Below are 9,254 nucleotides of genomic sequence, written 5' to 3'. Positions count from 1 at the left end.
AAAGGCAGGGGAAGCCAAGAGATATCATGATTGGAGGCCGGTACATTCAGAATTGAGAGAAATAAAACGAGAGAGTCTTGTCGGTGAAAACCTTCGGGCACCATGAGGCGACGGGAGTAGAGAAATCAAAAATGAGAGAGCTTGTTTAGTAAAAACTCGCAAAGAGTGCTATCAAGCGACAACCAGAAGAGAAACGAGAGAGGTCGACTAGCGAAAACCCGCAAAAGGGCGTTGTCGGCCGAAAGGATGATTCCACCTCAGGAAGTCTTGGCAAAGTTCCCCCAGTTTGGAAACATAGATCCGGTTTGGTTCATGAGGAAATGCAAGTTCGTTGAAGGTCAGGCGTCCAGTCCAAAAAGCATGTCATGTCAATTTAAAGTCAGCATGTTTTCCTCAGATAAGTCTTTCTTGTCCCGAAAGAGACATTTCTCTTCTAAAATTTGCTTTCTCCATTCTTTGTTTTACTTTTTTTGAATCCCTTTCATTTTTAACCCCAAGTTCCAAATATACTGGAAAGAATAGGAGGCGGGACCGGTTTCATGGAGCTCTGTTTCGTAAGAAGTAAATACCCCACTTCAGTGGTATGTTTGTCCAATCCCGATTGATCATGATGTTGGTTGCATTCGAAGTAAAGCCACACACACCCACACAATCAAAAAAAATCCCTTGGTAAAAATCCCCACGAAGTCTCCCTTTGTAAAAATCCCCCAAAGAGTCTGCCCCAGTGAATCCCCATGAAGTCTCCCTTTGTAAAAATCCCCCAAAGAGTCTGCCCCAGCGAATCCCCACAGAGTCTCCCTTGTACAAATCCCCACAGAGTCTCCCCAATAAAAATCCCCACTGAGTCTACCTCGGTAAAAATCCCCAAGCAGAATGGGATGGAAGAACCAAAGCCTTACATGGGCAAATCATCACAAATCCGGGAATGCGAGTCTGAGCAGTTTAAAAGGGTGTTGCCTGTGAATCCAATCAATGGCAGAGTTTCTCAACAGGAATAAGGACGAGACAAAGCAATTGGAACAATCAAGGTCACCGAACCAACCACCATTTTTTCAAACTGACAATTGTTCTTTGTTTGGAAAATTGAAATAGGTGTGATCCAAAGCAATCGTGCAAGAAGCAGGTGTCGCCCAAAAGAAAAGAAATACGTGAATGCAAGAAACAGTTTTGCAATAAGGAATCTACCCAAAAAGGGAAGTTTCCCCAAAATTCTCTCTTACATTTTACTAAACAAAAATAATAAAAAAAAGGAAGTAAGAAGAAAACTCAAAAACAGAGGGTCAGTTAGAATCCCCGGCATTTTCCATTTAGCCAGCATTAGGGCTCCAACCCCTGAACTGAGCATTTTTCTGTTAAGCCGACATTAGGGCTCCAATCCCTGAGTTGAGCACTTCTCCATTTAGCCAGCATTAGGGCTCCAACCCCTGAACTGAGCATTTTTCTGTTAAACCGACATTAGGGCTCCAATCCCTGAGTTGAGCATTTTTCCGTTTAGCCAGCATTAGGGCTCCAATCCCCGAACTGAGCATTTTTCTGTTAAGCCGACATTAGGGCTCCAATCCCTAAGTTGAGCGTTTTTTCAATTTAGCCAGCATTAGGGCTCCAATCCCTGAGTTGAGCGTTTTTCCATTTAGCCAGCATTAGGGCTCCAATCCCTGAACTAGGCGTTTATTTTTCTGTTAGCCGACATTAGGGCTCCAATCCCTGAGTTGAGCATTTTTGTAGCCAGCATTAGGGCTCCAATCCCTGAACTGAGCGTTTTTCTGTTAGCCGACATTAGGGCTCCAATCCCTGAGTTGAGCACTTTTCCATTTAGCCAGCATTAGGGCTCCAATCCCTGAACTGAGCATTTTTCTGTTAGCCAGCATTAGGGCTCCAATCCCTGAACTGAGCATTTTTTCTGCTAGCCGACATTAGGGCTCCAATCCCTAAGTTGAGCATTTTCCTGTTAGCCAGCATTAGGGCTCCAATCCCTGAACTGAGCATTTTTTCTTTTAGCCGACATTAGGGCTCTAATCCCTGAGTTGAGCACTTTTCCATTTATCCAGCATTAGGGCTCCAACCCCTGAACTGAGCATTTTTCTGTTAAACCGACATTAGGGCTCCAATCCCTGAGTTGAGCACTTTTCCATTTAGCCAGCATTAGGGCTCCAATTCCTAAACTGAGCATTTTTCTTTAGCCGACATTAGGGCTCCAATCCCTGAGTTGAGCAACCTTCCTTCAGCCGACATTAGGGCTCCAATCCCTGAGTTGTGTATTTTTACCTTTAGCGACATTAGGGCTCCAATCCCTGAGTTGCGCTTTGTAGACTAGACTTTTTTCCAATCCCCTCATCAGTGCTGTAAATTTTCATGGCAATTAACTCACGAAATTTGCCTAGTTGAAACTGGGGCAGAAAAATTCGTTCGTTTGTTTTGTTGTCTCAGCAGGTCTGACCTCGAGGCGCATGGATCGAGATGACCTACGGGATGAGTCTCAATCCAGAATAAAGAAAAGAAGAAAAGAACAAAAAGAAGATGTTCCCAAATATCGGAACAAACAAAGGGAAGGTCGCTCAAAATTTGATCAAATCCCCGAGCTCCGCCAATCCCGTCTCACTCAATACTGTAGAAATAAACAAGCGCCTACAACTTGCAAGCATCAAGATTAGGATCGAAGTCTACAAGCAGAATCAGCTAAGACCCAAGATCAAGTTGTAAAAGAATTATAGATAGGAATCTTGTAACTAGCAGTTGATAGGCATAAGTAGTTAGTTCAGTTTCAATTTTCCTTTGGCTGTAATAAGGAGGTCAGTAAAGCAGTCATGGCAATAGCGACAGCAGTAACAGCGAGCATTGCAATCCCATGGTAGTCTCAGCTACCAAAATTTCCCGAACTACATTGACCTGATTCCTATTTAGCCCAGGATATGTAGGAAATCTTTGAAGCAAAGATTCGGTCAAATCTTTCAAAAAATGTGCTTCACACGGAGTATTCCAATGGGCAAAAATCGCTCATATCCGCTCACTTTATCTTTGCATGAAAACTCTTCATGTTTTCGGACAAAGAGGGGCAGCTGTGAGCACGTGATTTTTGTTTACACGACAATTACTCCAAAAGAAATCAAAAAATAAAACAAATGGTTTTGTTGTACAATTTTTGGAGTTTACGTGGCACTTTTGGCAGTTATTTGTAGTGTTGTTTGTGATTGTTTAGTAACGTCGAACAAAATACAAAAAAAAATATGTATGTCACATGTTGAGTTTAGGATGTCATTCTACTATTAGGAATTAATCAAATCATAATTTGGTTATTAAAAGGAAAATCACAAAATATGCATCTTTTATTCTACTTGTTGTTATTGAGTGATTTTATTTTAATTAAATGTTTAATGTGAGTGATAACTGTTTGTTTGAGTATTAATTAATATATGTATGGTTTTATTTTGATTTTTACAATTTAGTTAGTAATTTTGTGTGAATTAGAAATCAAAAGAAGAAAAGAATTGGTTTTTATAGGATAAATCGGAATTGGGCCAGTTTCAGACCCAAAAATCAGTCCCAAACTCATTAACCTAGTCCGGCCCCAGACGCAAAAGGAAACGACACCGTTTTTGGCACCCTCCATCTGAACCGTTGGTCAAACAAATCCAACGGTCCAGGTCAGGCCTGTCATTAGTCCAAACGACATCGTCTCTTTAAGTTAAGAGATCAAAGTCGTTGATCACCAATGATCCAACGGCCAAAAATCCAACCCCCGTCCCGTATATAAACCTCCCCCTTTCACCCCGCGCCCTAAGCCAACCCCCCTCCCTCGAGTCGTCTCCCTCACCAAACCCAAACCCCTTAGAACCCTAGCGCCGCCCCCCTTTCCCCTCACCGTAAACCCGGCGGCAACAACGCCGGTGACCCCCAGACTAACACCCCTAGGCCACCTCGACCCCCTGAACACAGATCTACTAACCGTAGGTCTCGAATCTTTCCCCACCGTCTCGAATCTTCATTTGAAGATTCGAGCCGGACCCCAACCCAGTCCAAACCCCCCCCCCCCCCCAAATCCATGCCAGGCACTCCCCTGACCTCCCACGTGACCAAACCAGGCTTGGTTTGGTCCGAATCTAACCAGAAAAACTTGAATCCCAAATCTGCCCTAGGAACCCTAGAAGTCCAGAATCCGAGTTTCTGTCCGTTTAAAGAAGAAGTTTGAGGTCTACTAGATTTTAATCGAAGTATTCTCAGTTGAGAACACTTCGATTAAAGTCTGTTCAACCCCAAAAGAGGTTCGAGTCAAAATCCGAGACATGGTCATCTGATTTTCAATTCTTTAAGGTATTTTCTTCTTCTTTTCCTTGCCAGTTCATGTTGTTTGTTTTGCTTAATGTTTGTTCATGTGTTTAAATGGTAGTGGATTTTTTTTGTGTCGACTGTTCCGTCCACCTTGCCCGGACCTTTATTTGGTCAAGTTTTTCTCTATTTTAACTGATTCGGTGTATGTGTGTTAAACTATACAATCGATTGAAAATGAATTTGGTCAATTAGTTAGTTTCAGGTTTAAGTTTGTTTTGATAGTACAATTTGCACCTCCTGTTAGTACTATTCGATCCTGATTCATTTGGTATGAATTGAATGTGCGCATTATAATTCACGCAGTCTATTTGATACATGTCGTCTAATAGTTTTAGTTTGGAATGATAGTAATTTGACTCCTGTTGGTTTAATTTTATTCAAATCAGTTGAGAATTGATTACATTGTGTGTTAGCCTTTTAAATTGAATCAGAAACCACTGTAGGATTGTTTATAGCTGTAATTTCAATAAAATCTCAGAGTATAAGTTAAGTGGACTGCCAGTTTGAGTATGGTTGAACCATTTAGAATAATCTATAGTGCAAATACACCCTGGCTGACATCTTTACAGATGAGAAGTCAGGTGCAAACTGAGTTTAATAATAAAAGACTGGAGATGCACATGAGAATGGTAGTGGAACCTACTGTACAGCAGGGTATCCACTGTTTTTCTTGATTTTCAGCAGTTTAAAGTGAAGAAATCCCATGCCTAGACAATCCTAAGTGGAGATGACAGCCTTTAAGGCTTATTTTAAGTCCTGGACAGCCTGTCTTTAAAGGCAGGTTCTTCCTTCTATAAAGAGGAGGACATTAAGAGTTCAGAAGGGGGAGAGTTCTGAAATCAGAAAGGTAGAAGAGAGAAAAACTGGAAAGGAAAAGGGGTTTGGGACCAAAAGAGATTTGAGAACAAAGAAGAAGCTGAAAATTCTACTTTTATTCACTTTTTCTGTTTGAAATCAGCATCAACTGCTTTGTTCTATTCGAAACTTGGGTTTCTTTCCTTTGAGTGTCTGAAAATCAGAAACTGTGTTCCATTATTGTGTCGGATTCACCTATTACCTGTTAATTAACATTGGAGTTTCCTGGGTCTCAACTGAGCCTTGTTGAGTCTTTTACTTGGACATTGTGTACTGTTTCATTGAGTTACTGCTGGTTTATTCTGCCTGGGGGTGCTACTGCTGCTGTATTTGTTGTTGTTGTTGCTATCCTTTGTTACTGCTGCTGACTTCTCTACCTTCTTCTTCTTCTTTACATTTCAACATCTAGGTACACACTAGAATTTCACATTGTTGTAACAGTGAAAGCATGAAATGAAAGATGTGAAGAAGTTTAATCCTTTGCTGCAGTAATTACAGGTTTTGTAGATGTTGTTAGATTTGTGTAACTTGCTAGGTTGTAACTCAATAGCATAATACAATAGGTAGTTTTTGTACTTAACTGAAGCTTAGTCTGTTTAAGTATTGTGATTTACAGTTGTTTGGTTTTACGAATGATATAATCATGCAATTTGTGGAATGCACGAGTAGTTGGCATAGTGATAACTAGATTTCCTTTCAGCTATATGTTGTATGTATAGGGTAGAATGCTTTAACCTTGCTAAATACAATGTAGTTTTAATCTTTTGAGTTTTAACTTTATCGGATCCCGTTAGGCAGTTTATAGGACCACGTTCGAATCCCATTAGTAGCAGCTTCTAGTAGTTTAATTCTATTAATCTAGTTAAATAAGTTAGCTTAAATTCAAACTCGAAGGATGTTTAGCGTGAGCTTAGCATGCTATTTACCTTGCATGCAATTTCTTTCATCAAATTAAAAGCATGTTCAATAAGGTACAAAAATTCCCCACCTCGCAGATAATTAATCCGATAATTAATAAGAACCCGGAGTTGGCTAAGCATGTAATTTAATTAGCATGTATTTTCTTTCTTCTATTTTTAGAGACAAACATAATAGAAAAATGTAGTCGCTGTAGGTTTATCCTTTCAAAATGAGACGAGCCTCGCCAAGTATAGATGAAATTGCGGGGCCCTCAACAAATTGGTTGTAATAAATATTTAGATTTCTTGGGATGAGCCGTTTAATGAATTTCACTGCCTTCCCCAAAGATAATAATGTGTTAGACTCTGTAGGCACGATTTTAATAAAAATTACATTCTTAAACTCGGGTGCGCATTGATGCGACCCAAATCCAAATCTCAACGAAGTCGGAATGTGTCGATAATCATGGGTGCATTGATTGCGACGTGGTTCGAGATGTATTTTCGCGATGTTGCAATTCTATTAAAAATATGATAATAATAAAAGCGGTTTAAACTTAATAAAAGCACATAAGTCACAACATGTATTCAAATCAGATATTTAGCCATTATAACAATTTAAGCGACCGTGCTAGAACCACGGGATTCGAGGGTGCCTAACACCTTCCCTCGGGTCAACAGAATTCCTTACTTAGAATTTCTGGTTCGCAGACTTCATTTGGAAAGTCGAATATTTTCCTCGATTTGGGATTCAAGATAAACCGGTGACTTGGGACACCAAAAGCCAAACCTTTCCCAAGTGGCGACTCTGAAATAAATAAATAATCCCATTTCGAATATTGTCACTTAAATTGAAAAAACTCCCTCGCGCATTTACCCTTCGGGGCGGGCGCGCAAAAAGGAGGTGTGACACCCATAATATCATGAACTCAAATATATGATTTTCACTAAATTCCATTACTAATTTCGTGGTTAAATCTCATTTTTATCAAAAATCTAGGTTTTCCATCTAACCCATAAATTTCACAAATTTACATGTTAAAATATACCTATAATCTTATGTATTAAACTCACATTAGCTAGAAATTACTTACCCTCAATAGCTAGATTGAAATCACACTTTTTGAAGCTCTAAAATCGCCCAAGTGTGCAATAAATGAACCCAAAAATGGCTATGTCCCGATTTTAAAACTCTCTACCCAATTGCCTCCTTCTTCGCGAATGCGGAATAGTCCTTACGTTCGTGAAGGCAACGGCACAGGCCCATGAAGATTTGGCCTAAGCGAACTCGACAAAGGCCTCACGAACACGGAGGCTTACCAGCCCTGCCCTACGCGAACGTGAGGGAACCTTTGCGAACGCGAATGGCACTAACCTTGACCCCTCCCCATATCTCTCCCTTCTACGCGAACGCTATGGGTTTCGTGAACGCGAAGGCCTAGGCTCAGAAGGCTTCGCAAACACGTGAGCCTGACCGCGAACGTGTGAGCTTGACCGCGAACTCGAAAGGCAATTTGCCCGCTGCCCCAAATCCTTCTTCGCGAACGCGATAGCTCTCCCGTGTTCGCGAAGAAGGAAACTCGAACTGGAAAATCTGGTTTCTCACATTTAGCTCCGGGCGGTCAGAAACACACCCGAGCCCCTCAGGACCCCATCCGACTACACCAACAAGTCTGCTATCATGATACGGACCTGTTCGAACTCTCGAAACGCGCAAAACAACAACGAAACCAAGAATCACACCCCAAAACCAAACTATGAACTTCAAGTTTCTAAATCGCTCCGAACACATCGAATCATGCTTAGACTACTCGGAATGAAACTAAATTTTGCGTGCAGTTTAAATGATATTACGAAACTATTCCCAGTATCGGAATTCCATTGGGACCTCAATATCACCAAAATCTACTCCAAACCAAATTTAAAAAACTTCAAAAACCTTCGAGAAACCAACTTTCACTATTTTGCGTTAAAACACTCCCAGGTCATCCAAAACCCGATCCGAGCATATAGCCAAGTCCTAAATCATCATACGAACCTATTAGAACCGTCAAATCCTGATTCTGATGTCGTTTACTCTAAATGTTAACCGAAGTCAAACTTAGCTTTTTTAGCCAACCTTAAGGAACCAAATGTTCTGATTTCAACCCGAACTCTTCCAATTTCCGAATTAACCATCCCGCAAGTCATAAAACAGTAAAAGCATATACGGGGAGTCTTATTTAGTGGAACGAGGTTCTAAAAAGCAAAACGACCGCTTAGATCGTTACATTATGGTTTGTCATTTGAGTTATTCACAATTTATATATTCCTATAGATAAAAGAACTTTAATCGTTTATATGTTAAAAAATTTTAAGGAATTATTGGACGAGTATCGAGCGTTATGTGTTAGGCGTATTTAGAGCACACAGTCAGACGCTTGGGAGCGTAAGCCTCACAGAACTAAGCCACACGCATGAACCTCGAGGCGTTTTGATAGCGCTCCGGAAGCCTAAAAAGGCCTTTTAAAAACATTGATGCTAGTACAAGTAAAAGACCGAGTAATGAAGGATAATTGAGTCCAAATTGAGTGATTGATTGTGTAATGATTGACTCATCCCATTCATTGTATAAGACCTCAACCCACCATATTGACGTGGCATGACCCATTGAAGTGGTGCAGTATGTGACGCATTCGACTGATTCCTATCGGACATTGGCTGATCATATTATTGATATTTTTTGGCACGAATTTAAAAAAAAGAAAGATTTTTGAGCTTGGGTAAAATGTGTTATATATATATTGTGCAACTATAAATATGTTATTGCATAAATACAAATTGTTTTCAAATATAAATAATGGATCACTTTTTTGTACGAATTATAAAAAAAATAGATTCATATAATTAAAACGTATGGAATAGCATTTATTCATAGATTACTTGCTCCCCTTGCCGAAGGAAAAATATTATTCTGATGCGTAAGAATTAAATTGCACAAAGACAACAAATTGTGGATGCTTTTATAACATAAGTAGAAATCGTAGAACTCTTGGATTAGTACTATATTGTTTGGTTTTGGTATAAAATTTTACATGAATCAATATTTTCTCCACATAATTAGTACTACATCTAGTGTTTGGCTTTCGATGTTAATTTTGCATAAGTTATACGGATTTTAGTATTATTAATTTC

The sequence above is a fragment of the Nicotiana tabacum genome, chromosome 1 (genome assembly GCF_000715075.1).
Source record: "Nicotiana tabacum cultivar K326 chromosome 1, ASM71507v2, whole genome shotgun sequence".
Lineage (NCBI taxonomy): Eukaryota > Viridiplantae > Streptophyta > Magnoliopsida > Solanales > Solanaceae > Nicotiana > Nicotiana tabacum.
This window is presented reverse-complemented; position numbering follows the sequence as displayed.